Source organism: Phascolarctos cinereus, unplaced genomic scaffold, assembly GCF_003287225.1.
Source record: "Phascolarctos cinereus isolate Bilbo 61053 unplaced genomic scaffold, phaCin_HiC Scaffold_726;HRSCAF=1367, whole genome shotgun sequence".
NCBI lineage: Eukaryota > Metazoa > Chordata > Mammalia > Diprotodontia > Phascolarctidae > Phascolarctos > Phascolarctos cinereus.
The window spans coordinates 77,284,800-77,302,550 of record NW_027556098.1 but is presented as its reverse complement, the minus strand read 5'-3'; the positions used below and the strand labels follow the sequence as shown (position 1 = coordinate 77,302,550).

At 35.1% G+C, this 17,751-nt stretch overlaps 1 long non-coding RNA gene across 2 annotated transcripts in view; it reads left to right on the top strand.

Moving 5' to 3' along the window:
• Positions 1-17,751, top strand: part of LOC110210879 (uncharacterized) — a 244,889-nt gene that overhangs the window by 111,131 nt on the left and 116,007 nt on the right. The window contains exon 1 of one of the 2 annotated variants that reach the window (XR_002325199.2): positions 12,761-12,856. The exons of the other annotated variant lie outside the window; for it this stretch is intronic. This is a non-coding gene — a long non-coding RNA (uncharacterized LOC110210879). Of the gene's footprint in view, positions 1-12,760; positions 12,857-17,751 lie in introns of those variants that run through there. 2 annotated transcript variants of the gene reach the window in all.

The window sequence follows — 17,751 nt, the reverse complement described above, 5'->3', positions numbered from 1 at the left end:
GACAGTATATCTGATCAAGGAAGATCTAGATATCTTCAGAGGTATGGTCCATAGACATCTCAAACTCAATGTGTCCAAAATAGAATTCATTCTCTTCCTTCCTAAACTGACTTTTCCTGTAAACTTCTCTATTTCTGTTAATGCCACAACCACCCTTCCTGTCACATAGTTCTACAGGCTGAGAATGATTTTCTACTCTTCCCTCTCTGTCACTTCCTATATCCAAGCACTGAGAAGTCTTGTTAATTCTACTTCCCCAATATAATGTAGAGGCAGATAGGCAGCAAAATAAAGCACTAATCCTGGAGTAAGGAAGATCTGAGTTCAAATCTAGCCTCAGCCATTTACTATCTGTATATTTTAATAGTAGGGCACTTGGGCAGCCTGGGGAAGTCACTTACCTTTTGTCTGCCTCAATTTCCCCAATTGTAAAATGAGGATAAAAAAGATTACCTATCTTGTATAGTTGTTATGAGGGATCAAATGATATATTTAGATTGCCTACCTTATATAGTTATGAGGATTGAATGATATTTTTATAAAGTGCTTAGCATATTGTTTGGCATGTATTAGGCTCTAACTAAATGTTTCATTCTTTCCTTTTCTCTCCACTCCCAAAGCCAACTTCCATTCATTTGAACATTCAGAATCTCACCTGGACTATTTTAATAAATTCATAATTGGCCTCCTCACCTTCAGTCTCTCTCCTCTCCACCCATCCATTATCAGAATTGACAAAGTTATTTTCCTAAAACACAGTTATGGCAATGTTATCACCCTGATCAAGAAGCTTGGGAGCTCCTTATTGTCTCTAGGATAGACTACAAATTCCTCTGCTTATCATTTAAAGCCTGGACATTTCTATTCTTATTTTATTCTGTTCTTTTTCATCCACCTTACATTATACCCAAACTCGTGTACTCATATTTCTCCATGCATGACACTCTGTTTTCAGTCTTTGTACATAAGTTATCCCTCCTGTTTGGGATGAACTCTCTCCTCACTTTTGTCTCATAGATTTCCTTAACTTTCTTATAGACTCAGATCAAGTAACAGATGATTCAGAAAGCCTAGTCTAATCTTCTTAGTTACTAATGCCTTCCTTCTCTCTACTAAATATTACTTTGTATGTATCTTGTTTATGTTTTCCTGTACATATGCTGGTACTATGAACAAACTATAAGCTCTCTGAAGGAAGGAACAATTTAGTTTTTGTCTTTGAATCTCCCAACACCTTGCACATAAAACATGCTCAATACATACCTGTTAAATTGAATTGATTCTACTTCATTCCACATTCAGCTATTCTACATCCAAATAGTAGAAAAAAAGATTTGCTGTCAGAAATGACACGAGTTTGCAAAATTGAGTTGGGCACTGATCACTGTTTATCTCTGGAAGAGTCAAGTATGAAGTTTAAATAATTCACAAAATGGATTTCAGGGTCACCTTTTCCATTCTTCGTGTCAGTCAAAAATGTTATTCCTAAAAGCTGGACATATGATTTGGGCTTGAAAACCTCCAGTTATTGGAAATTTATTTCCACTTGCTATAGTTTGGCTAATTGTGATATAGCTTTGGATTTTAAAAAGGCCTTTCTTTTATTGATCTGATAACTGTATTTTTGTAATGCCCCTTTATTGTGCCTAGTTTAGAACCCTAGGTCCACTTTTTTCCCAATGATATTTTAAATAAAGACAATCACAGGCCTTTTCCTGGCCTGATATTGATTACATTACAGAGATGTTTCTAGAAATGACTGTTTTTTGAATCCAATTCCTGCCTCAAAAACTGTAGGCCTGTCTAGGTCAGTTTCAGATTTTCTAAGAAATGGCCCTTCTCTTCCTTCCATATATAACTTACAGATAGATGCTTACAATACCACCATGAATAATCTGTACCATTCACTCATTATTTTTTCTTTCCTTTGACTTCTGCCTTTTTTCCTACAAGATTACATTATTCTACTTTCCCTTAAAAGCAAACCAGAAAATAAGCATTACACCCCCTTCCCCCTCACACACACACACACACACATTTCCATTAAGGTAACTTTCTCAATGCCTTCATTATCCACTCATTAAATATTTGAAACAAATTTCCACACACATGGTGCCTCAAATCTTTAAATCTTGTAACGTTTTCCCTCTTCATTTTCCCTGAACCTTATTGCGCAATCTAACTGTACATTTAATATTCAGTTTTAATCATTGAAGTAGAATTAAACTTTTTGAATACAGACACTGTTTCTGTTTTGTCTTTATATTCCTTGTGTCTTGCACAGTACTTGGCACATTGCAAATGCTTAATTATTGAATTAACAACTTTTGACCCTTAAATTTCATGTTTACCAGTCCTCTGTCCTCAGCTTCCTATTCTCTCTTCTCTCCCATAACCTTATTGGAATTCTGACTTCCAACAATAATATTTGATTTTGCAGTCTTAATTTTGCTCCAATGTCTCAAGATCTACCCAAATCTCTTGCTGACATCTCAAATTCAGCATTCAAAACTGAATTCAACTTTTCCACAGTTAATTTCTAGTCTTACCTTCCCTCCCTACTTCAAATGCCATCCATCAATTTACCTCATTTCAAGGCTATCTTTGACTCCATACTCTCTTTCATGTGCCACATCCAGCCAGTTGTCAAATCAATCAATGCTAGCTGTGAAAGATATTTTGCATTCTCCAGCTCTCTCCATTGCTGTAGCAATGCATTCCCTCACATTTGGATAGAAGCAACAGCTTTCTAATCATGCTTCATGCTTCCTATGTACCCTCCCCCTTCCTACATAGCAACATGAATAATTTTCTTAACACAGAACAACAAACCCAAGCAACATTTTCATTATGTCTGATAGCATATGAGGCATTCTCCTATATCTCCTTATCTTCTTCAACAATGGGTGAGAGGGAGGATGTACATTTTCTTGTCTCTGGGGCCAAGCTTGGAGAGGCAGTGGTGTCTAACTACTGAGTGATGACATGAGTAGCAGTCAAGTTCTGGCGTTCTATACATGATATGAGTTCTACTCTTCAAGTTGTAAGCATAGGTAGATTTCAAAGCATTATGTAGTGTTGTTTTTCTAATGCCTATTATCTTTTATGAATATAGATGTTCTGCCATTTGACACCTATACAATTAATATTAACTTTTTCCCATTGACTATGATATCTTTAGGAATAATGTTGACTTTTTCCTGTTGTGTTTTCTTGATATTTTGAAGTTTTATCTTTGCTTTTTCTAGTACAATAAATACATCTTCTGATTTTTAGTTACCTGTTACATAGTAAATTTCTAACTTTATTTTTTGCTTGTTTCTTGTACATGGGAATTTTTTGAGATTTATTTTTTATTAATTCTTCCATTTTCATTTTATTGGATTTTATTATTTTTACACATGTAAGTTCAGAATTTTTATGTTTGAATTTTTTTAATGTATTTCCTTGTTATTATTTTCCTCCCTTTTTAAAGCAAGTGCTTCATTGCCATGATTCTTAACATAGCTATCCCAAGTTCTTCGGATTTAATTAAATTATCAATTTATTTTTATCTATTATCTGTTTTCCATCCCATACCTCCTTTTTACATTTACCTTTTTCTTCCAAGATAACCAAGCAGTATAAACTCTCTAGCATCCTCCTCCCCATTCCATTACCTTTAGACTATTCTGAATTGTGTTCTCTTCATCGACCATAATCTTATTTGTTGCTTCTATGCTTTATGTATGTCCTTTGTGGAGGCAGAGCTTCTAGGTGTACAAAATCTGGGTTCTTTTCTCCATTATTTCTGCTATTGTTGTATGTATAGGTCACAGTTATTCTCCATTGTCTTTGTGTATTTATGTACTTTTCTTTCTTTCCTTCTTGCTTTTTTCGATGGCTATCTTTTTTTCTGGGCTTTAAGAAATATCAATTCATCATGGAAATAGTGTTGCATGCTAGTATCATAAATCATGAAGCCTGGTCCTACCCTTTCTCAAACCATAATCATTCACCAATCCTAAAGGCCAATTATCCTATCTTTGATTCTTTACTCTTGCATGTCATCCTGACTGCTGGCTACCAATGCATACCTATAAATTCTCATTCCTGAGGTAGGAAGCAATCTTTGAATTTATAACTCTTGCACAAGAGAAGGGGTTTTCATTATAGCTATTCTCCCCAGATAAAACTGGTCTCAACATGACATATATGCCTATCCTGGGACTGTTCTTTAATGATGCCAAACTTTTTTCCCTTCTAATTCAGATCCACCTTCTAATATCCCCATCCTAATTCCTCCTCTCCATTCTTTTTATCCTATTCTCCCATATACCTGCACTACTGTTGAGAGATTCGAGAAAAATACAATACTTTTCTGCTTACTTCCAGATTGGGTGGGAGTTTAGTTAGATGCATCTCCTGCATCTCATCTCCTGACTCAAAAGGTTGCATACTGTACGATCTCTCCACAAAACATACTAATTTCCTTTGAGAGGAATGACAAATTGAATCCACAGAATATTAATTCAGTTCTTCCTCCCTCTCTTATTCTGATTCTTGATGGTCTTCTTTAATCTTTGGTTCTTAAGACTGTTTTTGTCCTTGCTAGTGGCTCCTATCAAATGAAATTGAAACTTTTTTTTTTGCTTGGCATTAAAAATACTTTACAATCTGACATCAAATCATCTAATATAATTGCTTTCTCCATACTGTATGTAGCACATAGCTAAATTGGGTTACACATTGGCCCATTACAGAAGGCAGCATGACAAAAGAGCCTTGCATTTCCAACCATAGGAACTGAGAGAATTGTGGGAATTTTATGAACCAAATGACTGCATCTTGTAAAACTGACTCCATTTTGAGATCTAAATTTCATTTTCCTGTAAATTACACCTGCTTGTTAATTGTGGAAATTGAGTGACATCCTGCTTCACATCCAGAAAAGTCTACCTGCTCACTCTGCCTTCCCCCACCTTTCCCAGCTCCTTTAATTTACTCACACCCCTCCCAAATCAGAAAGTCCCTAAACTTTCCTCGACCTAGAGATAAGATTACCTAATCTTGTATCAGGTTTATATCCTATTAGTTGTTTTCTTTTAATTCATAAAAATCTGTCTTCTCCTGAACTTGGGGTCCAGCATCAATCTAAGGAGGTCTAGATGCTCAGAAGCTAGAACCTTTGTTTTCTTCATTATTTTCAGATTTCAGCCATTATAGAATTGGATTCAAATTATCATGTCACTTATATGAGTCACTTAACATCTTTCATAGTTACTTTTTCTATAAAATTAAAAAGTTGTAATAGATATTTTAATATTAACATTTGATGAGTACGTGAGTCTTAAAACTCATTAACTTTTTCTTTCTCTGAACTTTGGATCTATACTGGGTGTCCCAAAAGTTTTAGTGCAGTTTTAAATTGCACTGTTTTTGGATGTCCTGTATTTTATTTTTATAAATAAATGTCCTGCTCCTTACTCTGAATTCTTTATATTCATGCATCTTGTAAAGCTCAAATGAATACAACACACAACCATTTGGGTTGGTGACTCAAGTGGAGTCAACAAACATTTATTAAGTCTAGCACTGTGATAAGTGCCGGGGATAAAAGAAAGCCCAAAACAGTAGTGGCTCTCAGGAAGATCACAATGTATAGAAGCAAGTGGTTGAGCTGCATCTTGAAGACAAGACTGAATTATACAAAGCAGAGCTGAGAAGGGAAGGTTTTCCAATCACATAGGATAACAATGCAAAGGTACAGAGTCTAGAAATGGAAGGCTATGTAGGAAGAACAGCAAGAAAGGTCAGTTTTGTTAGATGATAAAGTCAATAAGGGAAGCAATCTCTCAGACTGAAAAAGAGAGTTAGGCCTAGGCTGTGACGAACTTTTAATCTCCAAATAGAGGAGTTCATGTTTTATCCCTGAGGAAGCTTTAAGTTTATTGGGCAAGGAAGTGACATGATCAGATTTGCAATTTGAAAAGTCACTTAGGCAACAACATGAAGAATGGATTACGGTGAGGAGAGACTTGTGGCAAGGAGATCATTTTAAAGGCTATTATAATGGTCTAGATGAGAGGTAATAAGGGCCTGAATTATAGTGGTGAGTAGTGAGAAGGGGCCATATTCAAGAGACATTGTGGATGTAGGAATGATAAGGTCTAGCAATTGATTGGATATATAGGATGAGAGTGAGGAGTCAAACATAATACTGAGATTTTAAAACTGGGAGACTTGAATGATGGTGATACCTTATCACTGCAGGTGCCAATATCTTCTCTTTCTTATTATGTGGTTTAATTGGATGGTCACATAGCAGGGAAGAGTTTCTAAAGATCCTCAATTCAGTCATAGGATTGAGTTTCTTATGGTCATAGGCACTGCTGTAGACATGCTATTATGGACTCCAGAATGGATGGATATCAAAACCAAGTATGAAGGTTAATAATAATGGAAATATGACAAAAAGAATTTACAAAGTACAACTAATCTCAAAATAACGTGGTGTTGGAAATGCTTCCAGTTTGTCCCCATTACATATTATGCTTGCTGAAGGTTTTAGATAGATGCTATTTATATCAATATCATACTGGAAACTTTAGCTTTAGCAATAAGAGAAGAAAAAGAAATTGAAGGTATTAGAATAGGCAAAGAAGAAACAAAGCTATCACTCTTTGCAGATGACATGATGATATACTTAGAGAATCCTAGAGAATCAAGTAAAAAACTACTTGAAATAATAAACAACTTTAGCAAAGTTGCAGGCTATAAAATAAACCCACATAAATCATCAGCATTTCTATATATTACCAACAAAGCCCAACAGCAAGAGAGAGAAAGAGAAATTCCATTTAAATTTACTGTAGATGTCATAAAATATTTGGGGGTCTACCTCCCAAAACAAGCCCAGGAACTATACGAACACAATTACAAAACACTTTTCACACAAATAAAGTCAGTTCTAAATAATTGGAAAAACATCAGTTGCTCATAGGTAGGCTGAGCTAATATAATAACAATGACAATTCTACCTAAGCTAATTTACTTATTCAGTGCCATACCAATCAAACTACCAAAATTATTTTATAGAGTTAGAAAATAATAACAAGATTCATTTGGAAAACAAAAGGTCCAGAATATCAAGGGAACTAATGAAAAGAAATGCAGGGGAAGATGGCCTAGCAATTCTAGATCTTAAATTGTATTGTAAAGCAGCAATCATCAAAACTGCTTGGTACTGACTAAGAAATAGAGTGGTGGATCACTGGAATAGGTTAAATATGCAAGACACAGTAGTCAATGACGATAGTAACCTATAATTTGATAAACCCAGAGACCCAGCTTCTGGGATAAGAACCCACTCTTTGAAAAAACTGCTGGGAAAGCTGGAAAAGAGTATGGCAGAAACTAGGCATAGACCAACATCTCACACCATATACCAAAATAAAGTCAAAATGGGTTCATGACTTAGATATAAAGGCTGATACCATAAGTAAACTGAGAGAACAAGGAATAGTTTACCTATCAGATCTATGGAGAACAGAAGAATTCATGACCAAACAGGAGATAGAGAACATTATGAAAAGCAAAATGGATAATTTTGATTACATTAAATTGAAAAGTTTTTGCACAAACAAAGCCAATGCAACTAAGATTAGAAGGGAAAGAATTTTTACAACCAGTCTCTCTGATAAGGGCCTCATTTCTAAAATATATAGAGAATTAAGACAAATTTATAAGACTACAAGCCATTCCCCAATTGATAAATGGTCAAAGGATATGAACAGACAGTTCTCAGATGAAGAAATTAAAGCCATCTATAGTCATATGAAAAAATGCTCTAAATCATTATTGATTAGAGAAATGCAAATCAAAACAACTCTGAGGTACACATCACTACCTATCAGATTGGCAACATGACAAAACAGGAAAATGATAAATGTTGGAGAAGATGTGGGAAAATTGGAACACTAATGCATTGTTGGTGGAGTTGTGAAATGATCCAACCATTTTGGAGAACAATTTGGAACTATGCCCAAAGGGCTATAAAAATGTGCATATCCTTTTCCAGAATAGCACTTCTGGGGCTATATCCCAAAGAGATCGTACAAATGGGAAAAGGACCCACATGTACAAAAATATTTAGAGCAGCTCTTTGTGTGGTGGCAAAGAATTGGAAAGTGAGAGGATGCCCATCAATTGGGGAATGGCTGAGCAAGTTGTGGTATATGAATGTAATGGAATACTATTGTGCTGTAAGAAATGATGAACAGGCTGACTTCAGAAAAACCTGGAAAGACTTGTATGGTCTGATGCCAAGTGAAGTGAGCAGAACCAAGAGAATGTTGTACATAATAACAGCCACATTGTGCGATGACTAATATTGATAAACTTAACCCTTCCTAGCAATACAAGGATCTAAGATATCTCCAGAGGCCTGGTGATGGAAAATGCTATCCACATCCAAAGAAAGAACTATGGAAGTTGAATTGTTATTTTCTTTTCTCTTCTGTTGAGTTATGTTTCCTCTTTCTGATGGTTCCTCCTATTGGTTTTATTTTTACTTATAACACCACTAATGTGAAAATATGCTTAATAGGAATGTAAATGTATAGCCTATATCAGATCGTGCACTGTCTCGGGGAGGGTGTTGGGAGGAAGGGGAAGAAAAATTTTAAACTCAAAAGCATATGGAAGTGATTATTGATAAATCAAAATAAATAAAATCAAAAAAATAACCTGGTGTTTTAGAATATGGAGGTGGACATGAAATATTCATATTGACTGAAATTCCTCATTAGAGACTCCATGGATACATCCCAAAGAATCAGACCTAATTCGTACTCTCTTCCATTGTTTTGACTCTAATGTTTTTACGTCATTTTCATTTTCATTTGTCTTCAGGAAAGCTTAAAGAACAGTCATGCCCAAACCATGATACCAAAAATGCCTCTTCTTTTCTACAATACCAGGAATCCCTGGCACTAGAGTAACTCCTTCAGGGCTTTCTTAAGAAACAATACACTTTAAGTATTTAAGTAAACTAGGGCTTAAGATGGTGGCTGCATGGAACAATGCTTAGAAAACTGATCTTAGAGCCAAGAAGATGTAGGTTTCAGTCATTCTCTTGCACATATTGACTGTGTGACCCTGAGATAAGTAATATGATCTCTTAGTGTTCTTGTTTGCAAAATTATAAATCACTAGTGGTAGAGAGAGTTTCTTCACCATAGGGTCACCTGTATTAATGAAATCATGGGTTCAGTCACTATCTGTATCCCTTAGGGTATAAAACATGTGCAATGGAATCTTAAAAAAGGACTAGCATATCTGGTTTAGAGATTTACTGGCTGAACATTAGTTGAGATTCCTTTTTAAGATTAGTACTACCCCTCCCACATCCATTATTACCAACATAAGCAAACTCCAGGACAGTGGTCATCAACCTGGTATCTTTGAATTAAAAAAATACATATTTTGATAACTATATTTGAAGATAATTATTTGTCTTTGTAATTCTAAGTTTTTATGTTATGCATTTTAAAACATTATTATGATAAGTATATAGATTTCACTAGGCTGTCAAAAGGGTCCATGACACAAGAAATATTCAGAGCCTCTGTTCTAAGAGCCACAGGATCTACAGATAATATTTGGAGGGATTAGGAAGGTAGGAAAGGATGAAGTGCCTGACCTATTTGGGCACCACCATGTGGTTCCATGGACAGAAGACAAGAAAACATGATTGAGTACATAAGGGAGTTTGGAAAAAGTTTCTAAATGTGAGTGGTGATGGGGAAATCACCTGGAAGAATGCTGAAGACATACTTTGTCTGCTTTATGCTTTACCTAAGGCTGGCCAGATACCTCTCACATTTTCTAATCTGGGTAGCTTTATTTGCCTCAAAAATCAATTCAGAGAATGCTTATTTGTGATGCTGGCTTAGACACAATGCTGGTGTTCTGCAAGTTGCCTTTCATTGAGGTAGCTCCCTGACTCACTGCTTTGATGATTCTCAATATTTACTTGAATTCTTTGGCTTATTAGAGAGTATAATGCATAAAATTTAGATCATTATTCGTATCTGTAATTCAATTTCCAGTTTCTGTAAGAGGTTGGTATAATAGGTAATTCAAACTCATAATAAAGAAATAAGTTAAAAGGCAAATAGCAATTATTTCATGAGATTTGTAGGCTTACATGCCAAAGCTTAACCTTAGTGGACAGTTAGCTTAGTATCCCCCTACTAAAATACTTTTCAAAAGCAGTCTTAAATCCACATCCCATTGATTCAGCTTTGCTTTTATTGCCAAAGGTAACTTGAGCTCATTTATATGAAGATAAAGTTGGTAGGAATTGCAGTGTTCTCTGCATTGCCTTTCATCTGGTGAGAATGCCAACTTTTATAGATATGAGGCACCTGTTTCATGACTGGGATTGAGGCTGTATATTTTTGCAACTTTAGTAAGCAAACTATTGCTAAGATCATGCTGCATTCACCCTCATTATTCAGGATGTAGATCTTACCTTCAATGAGAAGAGAGATATTCCCTAGGGTAATGTGTGATGTTTTTATTTGACCCATGGACTCCAGAAAATACTTTGAACAATGATGTCAAGTACTGGTTTGAAGATGAAGATGGCAAAAAATAATCTGGAAAGTGTCTCTGTAATAATCACCTCATCATGAAAAGACTCTTTCCTTCAATATGAGCCTACTCACTTCACCTTCCACCTCAACTATACCATCCCAGAAAGCTAATTCATGTTCTAGGCACTCTGAAGACATGAAATCAAGGTACCTGTACTTTTTTTTGTATTCTATCACTGTTCTGGCTTCTATAACCAATAGATTCTGTCACTACTTCTCTATATCTGCAATGTCTGCAGGTGGCTGAAAGGTGGATCTATGTTGATGTGTAGGCCCTGACACTGGTGTCTTATCTGTACTTGGTTCTTTCTAAATCTCTTTTAAAAGAGCACACAGGTCTATTGGTTTCCTCATATAAACCTAGATAAAGGGTATCTTCCTAACAACCAGCATTTTTCACATGATCAACAATAATAGGGATTTAATCATTCATCTTCAATGAGTAAGTCATCAAGTACTCAACTCTAGGAGATACCCTTAATTCTTTCAAAAAGATGTTTATGAGCATGCTCGTTCTGTCCCTGTGTAAATATAAAATATTGAACAAGGGATTAACCTCTTATAACTTTCTTGGGTTAACTAGGTCCTTCCTAGTAACAAAAAGAAAAATACTCAAGCAAAACCTAGTAGCAAAACAATAGCCTGCAAAACAGCATTCCAGTTAAAAGTTAATGTTAACGTATCTCATAAGGGAATGTAAAAGGGATTTTGAAGAAAGAAAGTGACAAAAGGAAAGGTCCTTTTTTAAAGATCCATTGGGTCATCAACTCCACTAATCATCATGGGGCGTCCTATAGACCTTGGGTTAATCAAGGTTAATCTAACCTTGGGTTAGATCTTCCTGCTATGGAAGATCATCTTTTTTTCATTATTATTATTTATGAATTAAAAAGAATTTTGAGGCAGTCCTGTTTTTTCAGATATTTGTATTTGCCACAATACAATTAAATTCATCATCTAAGATTGCTCTGAGCACATTAGGTAGCCCAAAATGATCTGTGTCCTTTAGATCCTGAATGTTCATCATTTTTATATCTTTTTGAACCTCTCAGCATAGCTTCAAACTTGTTCCACCTCCTTTTATGTCATACTTAGCAACTTGTAATAAAGTATTTTTTTTAATATTCCTTTTACCCTATAAGTGAAAATACAGAACCCTCAAACAGTTGGAAACTAGAACCAATGTGCTTTTAATTTTGAACAAACATGATATACCAAGTGAAGATACTTTGAAGCTCCCCAGAAGGGATTTTCTTTTTCTGTATGTAACACCAGAGACTTTTAGGGAATCTCAGTAGTTTGTGCCAGAGTTTACATCTCACTCCTTCTTGGGGAACAGCACCATCTAAGGGCAAATATAAATTCTTATATGGAATCAACTTGGAACACAGTTTCTCTTTCAATGTATGGCCAGTGATTCTTGTGACATGGCCATATTTCTAGCTGGGAGGGTACTCTGTCATTCTAATACTTCTGCCACTGCTAATAGTTTTCCATTTCTGGCCTAGGAAGGGAGTCAGTCCCTTCAAACAATCAATGTCAGTGATATGGGGTTTTATGATCCTTTTCCCTGGGTGTCCTTCTAGGAAAGCGGTGTGGTATAGTGGAAGTAATTCTAAACTTGGAATGATAGGACCTGAGTTTGAATATGGCTTTATCGTTTGGGTTTTATGTGATCTTGAGTAGGTTACTCAACCTCTCTGGGTCTCATTTTCATAATCTATAAAATGAGCAGGTTTGACCAGATGATTTTTCAGGTGCCTTCCAGTTCTACATCTCTGATTCTAGCTGTAGAGAGTATGATATTTGAAAGGCTTTACTGACTCAGAAAGGCTACACAGGCACAGGATAGAAATTTAATTGTCCTTACTCCCAAACAGCTTGCCCAATGTCATATGTATTCCTATAGACTCAAAAACAGTCTTCATAGCCCTTTTAAATGTGCCATCATAAAGTTTGGAATTATTGTAATATGGGCAAACTTGAATGCAGGGACTCTTTTACTTTACTATTTGTATCCCAAGCATTCAGCACAGACCTTTACCCAAAATAAGTATTTAATAAATACTTTTTCATTCATTCATTTGTTCATACATTCATTTGTTTTTCCTTAGGTCAAAAATGTTTTTTGAGGATCTCTATTTGTAAGAAAACACTTGTTGTCTAATAATTGAGAAGACAATTTATGAAGGCTCATCTTTATATCCTTTGCTCAGGTATTGTAATACATACACACAAACACACATATATACATATGTGCACATACCTATATACACACATATACACATGCATATGCATGCATGTATAAATTATATATGTATATATTACATATATGTGTACATGTGTATATACACATAAAACAGGTATAATACTATGTGTATACACACACACACACACACACACACACATTCAGGTGCTATACTATACTACCCACTGGACTGATAGCCTCCTTTAGTATTTGCAAGTGAGATTATAAAATTTTAGTTACTGCAAATGCAAAAGATTGCCCAAATAGGCTACTTCTGGCAAGCTTTTAAAATATAGCCTTTGTATGAGATTCTTTTTCATTATAAAAAAAAAGGGGTCCATATATACTTTGGAGAAAGTCCTTATTCTCTTGACATGTTTCCCATCTATGAAAACATGTATATGTTATTAAGATTAACTTCCACGTTACTGTGGTAGTAAATCTTTTGTTGGACTTTTTAGCTTGTCTTCTAATCTAGCTCATACTTTCACCTGTGAAATTTTAGAATAAGACTTGTGTAATTTGTTTTATACGACTCTGAATTCTGAACTCTGGAGAGAGCTTGCTATCTTCATCCAAAGTAAAAATGATAGATACTGTGCTAATGAGTAAAGGAAAGCTTCCCCTGTAATTCTGCTTTTAGTTGGAGATGATTAGATCTTCTATCAAACTAATAATCTTCCCTCATATACTGTATCCACCTGCTCTTTGTTAAAATTAGCAGTGGGGAAAAATGAGGCTTTCTTTTCTTTTCCATATTATATTTTAAGTTGCTTAAGACAATCATCAGAGGGAGAGATTGACAATAACCTTCTTGCTTTCTAGATATTCAGCTAAGAAAGTAATTGTCAATGGTCCTTTCCCAAAGGTAACAATTAAAGAGAGATCATTTTCACTGGACAATCTGAACTCACTTGTTCTCCATAATAGGCCAGACAAGAATACTTGTTGAAATGCATGTTTGCATTACCCTAACTTTTACACATCAAGAATGATGTTGCCTCTATTTACTATCTTTTTTTCCATCTATATGTCTATCTTCAATTTTACTTTGACTAATGCCATTTCAATCTATTTGCTAAACAATGAGTGAGTAATGATTCTTTTCTCTCCATTCTCCAAGCCACAATAATCCTAAGAAGTAACTAAAAACTAATAATCCCTCTGCTTATTTAGTTTACTTAATGCTTTTTTCTTTGTTTTGTATTATATTTGTCCAAACCAAAAGATGGATCAAAGTAAAGCTGGTGACTCTTGTTGCTTAGAGATTGGTTTTACTAGCCATTATAGAAAGTTGATTTTCTGCTAAATTGTGTTAATAAATTTCTTTTATGACTCTTGTATGTACATTCATTTTTATGATTTCTATGGGTCTTGGCAGAAAAAAAAAGACTATCTGAATACGGAAACATATATATATATATAGTTCAAATCCTGCATATATATATATATATATATATATATATATATATATATATATATATATAGAGAGAGAGAGAGAGAGAGAGAGAGAGAGAGAGAGTAGTGTGAAAGTCCAAAACCTACTAAAGCTTAAAACTGCACTAAGACTTTTGCATAGAGAGATATTAATTTTTACATTACATTTTTTTGTTTGTTTAAAAAATACTGGTGGTCTTCTGTTCATCCTGACCCATTTGCTAGCCAAAATCTGTCAGCTCACTGAGAGATTAAGGGCCTGTCTAAAATATCTCCCCCTTCTTTTCATTTTCTGGGCCTGACAGTGTATAACAATATATTTTCATAGATCCAGGGTCAAGAACTAATATGTAAAATTAAATTTTGAGCTCCTTACCTCTATTTGGCATAATTCTTGGAAGTGGAGAAAACTGTTCACAACTTCCTAGTTCTCTTTCTGGTATAAAAGGAAAGACCCTAGCTCCACCTGAGGAATCCTGCAATCTGTAAGGATCCCAGCTGTTAGCCCTTATGCTGCTCAGGATTAGTAGCAGCAGAGCTGAAGTTAAATTCCCTAGAAGAACATTACCCAAATGTTATGCACTCTGTAGACCTTCATGTGTTGTTCTCTTATATGTTTGGAAGAGAGGACAAGCTGATGGCATCCCAAAAGATTTGGCTTCAGATATATAAATTTTGTGACTGAAATGTTTTTCATCTCTGTAGCATACATCATGAATGACTATAGAAAAGAACTCATTTGGATAGAATTTACTACCCTGTGATGAGGAACTGCCCCACCCCAACTCCACATTGCAATTCAAATAACATGGGAGGGATTTGTTGACGAGAAAAATAAAATAGAAATCATAAAATGAATATGATATGTGTGTATACATGTATACATATATATATATTGTATGTATGTGTACATATATGTGTGTGTATGTACGTGTATGTGTATATATACTCTGCATCCGGAGAATGAACTGATAAATAGTATATATAGAATAATTTTACACACACATATATATTATTTATATATACACATATATACATACAAATGTATATATACAAGATATATACATACACACATATCTAGATGGCTCGGTGGATAGAGTGCTGGGCCTGGATTCAGGAAGACCTTAGTTCAAATCCAGACTTAGACACGCACTAGCTGTGTGACCCTGGGCAAGTCACTTTATCTCTGTTTACCTAATCCACTGGAGAAGGAAATAGCAAACCACTCCAGCATCTTTGCCAAGAAAAACCCATTTGGGGTCATGACTTAACAGCAATATATATTCTTAAAGATATAATACAATCTTAAAGATTATTATACCATTAAAATTATTATATGCCACTATTTGGTCCATTTCTGAAGATAATTAGAGGAAAAAGAAAAAGAACCTATATCTTCTAAAATGTTTGTAGCAGCTTTCTTTGTGGTAGCAAAGAACTGGAAATTGCAGGGATGCCCATCAATTGGGGAATGGCATAAAAGTGGTGGTATATGATTGTGATTGAGTATTTCTGTGTTATAAGATGACCTCAATGATTTTAGAAAACAACATGGGAAGACTTGCATGAAAAAATGAAGAATTAAATCATCAGAGACAAGAATGATTGTTTTAAGAATGACTTTGAGTGAATAAATTATTTTGAATAGTGTAAATACCCCAATTAAGAATAAAAGACATGTGAAGAAAGATGCTATCTGCATCCAGAGAAAGAACTGATGAATAGAAGTATATACAGAATAATATTACATATATATGCTGATTTGGGTCTGATGATGACCATCTCTAGGGTGGTGGGGAGGGAAGAAAAAAAGAAATTTATATGATAATTTTGTTGTATATTTGAGAGGAATAGCAAATTGTGCATAGTAGATTTGCAGTTTTATTCACAGTCACCTTTTTAATTGTACTATGTTATGGAAATCCTTGTTTTTCAATAAATTCAAAATAAAACTTTAAAAATAAAAGATTATTGTAACAAAATATAACATCATCTTAAAGATATTTGTATCATAATCCCTTCTGGGTGGCACAGTTGAGCACCAGGCCTGGAGTCAAGAACTTTTGAGTTCAAATCTGGACTCACACACTTTGTACATATGTGACCCTGGAAGTTACTTAACATCAGTTTGCCTCAGTTTCTCATCTGCAAAAATGGGAATAATCATAAATTCTTCGTCCCATGGTTGTTGAGAGGATCAAATGAGGTAATAATTAAAAAGCACTAGTACTAGTGCCTGTCAGACAGTAAGCATTATATAAATATTAGCTTCATTATTATTATCTATTGATAGTCCAGATTATGAGGAATTTCAAGCACAGTTCCTTTCTTGGTCTGCTATTCATAGGATGTACCCTTTGAATAAGGATGGGAAGGATAGGATATTGGGTGGCGTTTCTTTCTCTCTATCTTTCCTTATTCTTGCCATTCCCCATGGATAAGTATCATGACCACTGAGCTCTAACTTCAGCAGTGCAAGTCAGCAATTCACTATAGAGTGAATATTTCTTCCTTTTTATAAAAAATTAATTTTATTTTTTTTAATTCTAAGCTTACACACCAAAAAGATAATTTCCATATACATAACAGAACACAAAATAGTACATAAATTTGTGAGTCTCCATTTGGTGCCATTTATTTTTTTTCTAAGTATATAATAAATTCCCCACATTACTTTCAAAAACTGCCATGCTCATTTGTTCTACATCTACATGGTAGTTACTCAATATTTCAGTAGTTTCACTCTTGTAGTATTTATACAAACAATATCTCCTGGGTTATATCTTCACTCCTGGTTGCCAAAGCTTTCTCCTGGTGTGTGGGGTGCAATTTATTGGTAATCCCCCTGCCAATAAATTGGAGACTCAGAGATATTAGCAAAAAGAATAGTTTGTTTATTGGCTTTCTCGAGAAAGGGCTCCCTCAGAGCACCCAAAGATGGTGTGGACTGAAGAGAGAGGAAGTGTGTTCAACTCAGCAGATTATATAGATCCTAACCGCAATCCCCCCACCCACCCACTGGCTCTTCTTCCCATTGGCTGGGCTTTGGAGCTCATAGTCTAAGGGCAGAAACTTCTCTCCAGCACCAAGGACAAAAAGGGCTTGAAACAGGGCCAACAACTAGGGAGGGGGCCTGAGGAAGGATAGAATCTGAGTAAACAGGATGTGGCTCTGTCACCTGATCTCATGACACTCTGCTTTCTCAGCGAGGCAGCTTCTGAGAAATGTAGGGAGGGGTCAACTCCATTGAGGAGGCTTCACTATTTCAGCATTCCATTCACTGGACAAGCAATTCCTCAACACTCTCTTTTACTATTAGCAGCCCCATCTATCACCATATATAAGATGATTCCAAGCTTAAGGTGCTTATAGCTGTCCACAAATATATAATATGGTTTTAAGTCTCTGGATTTTAAGCTAAACAAA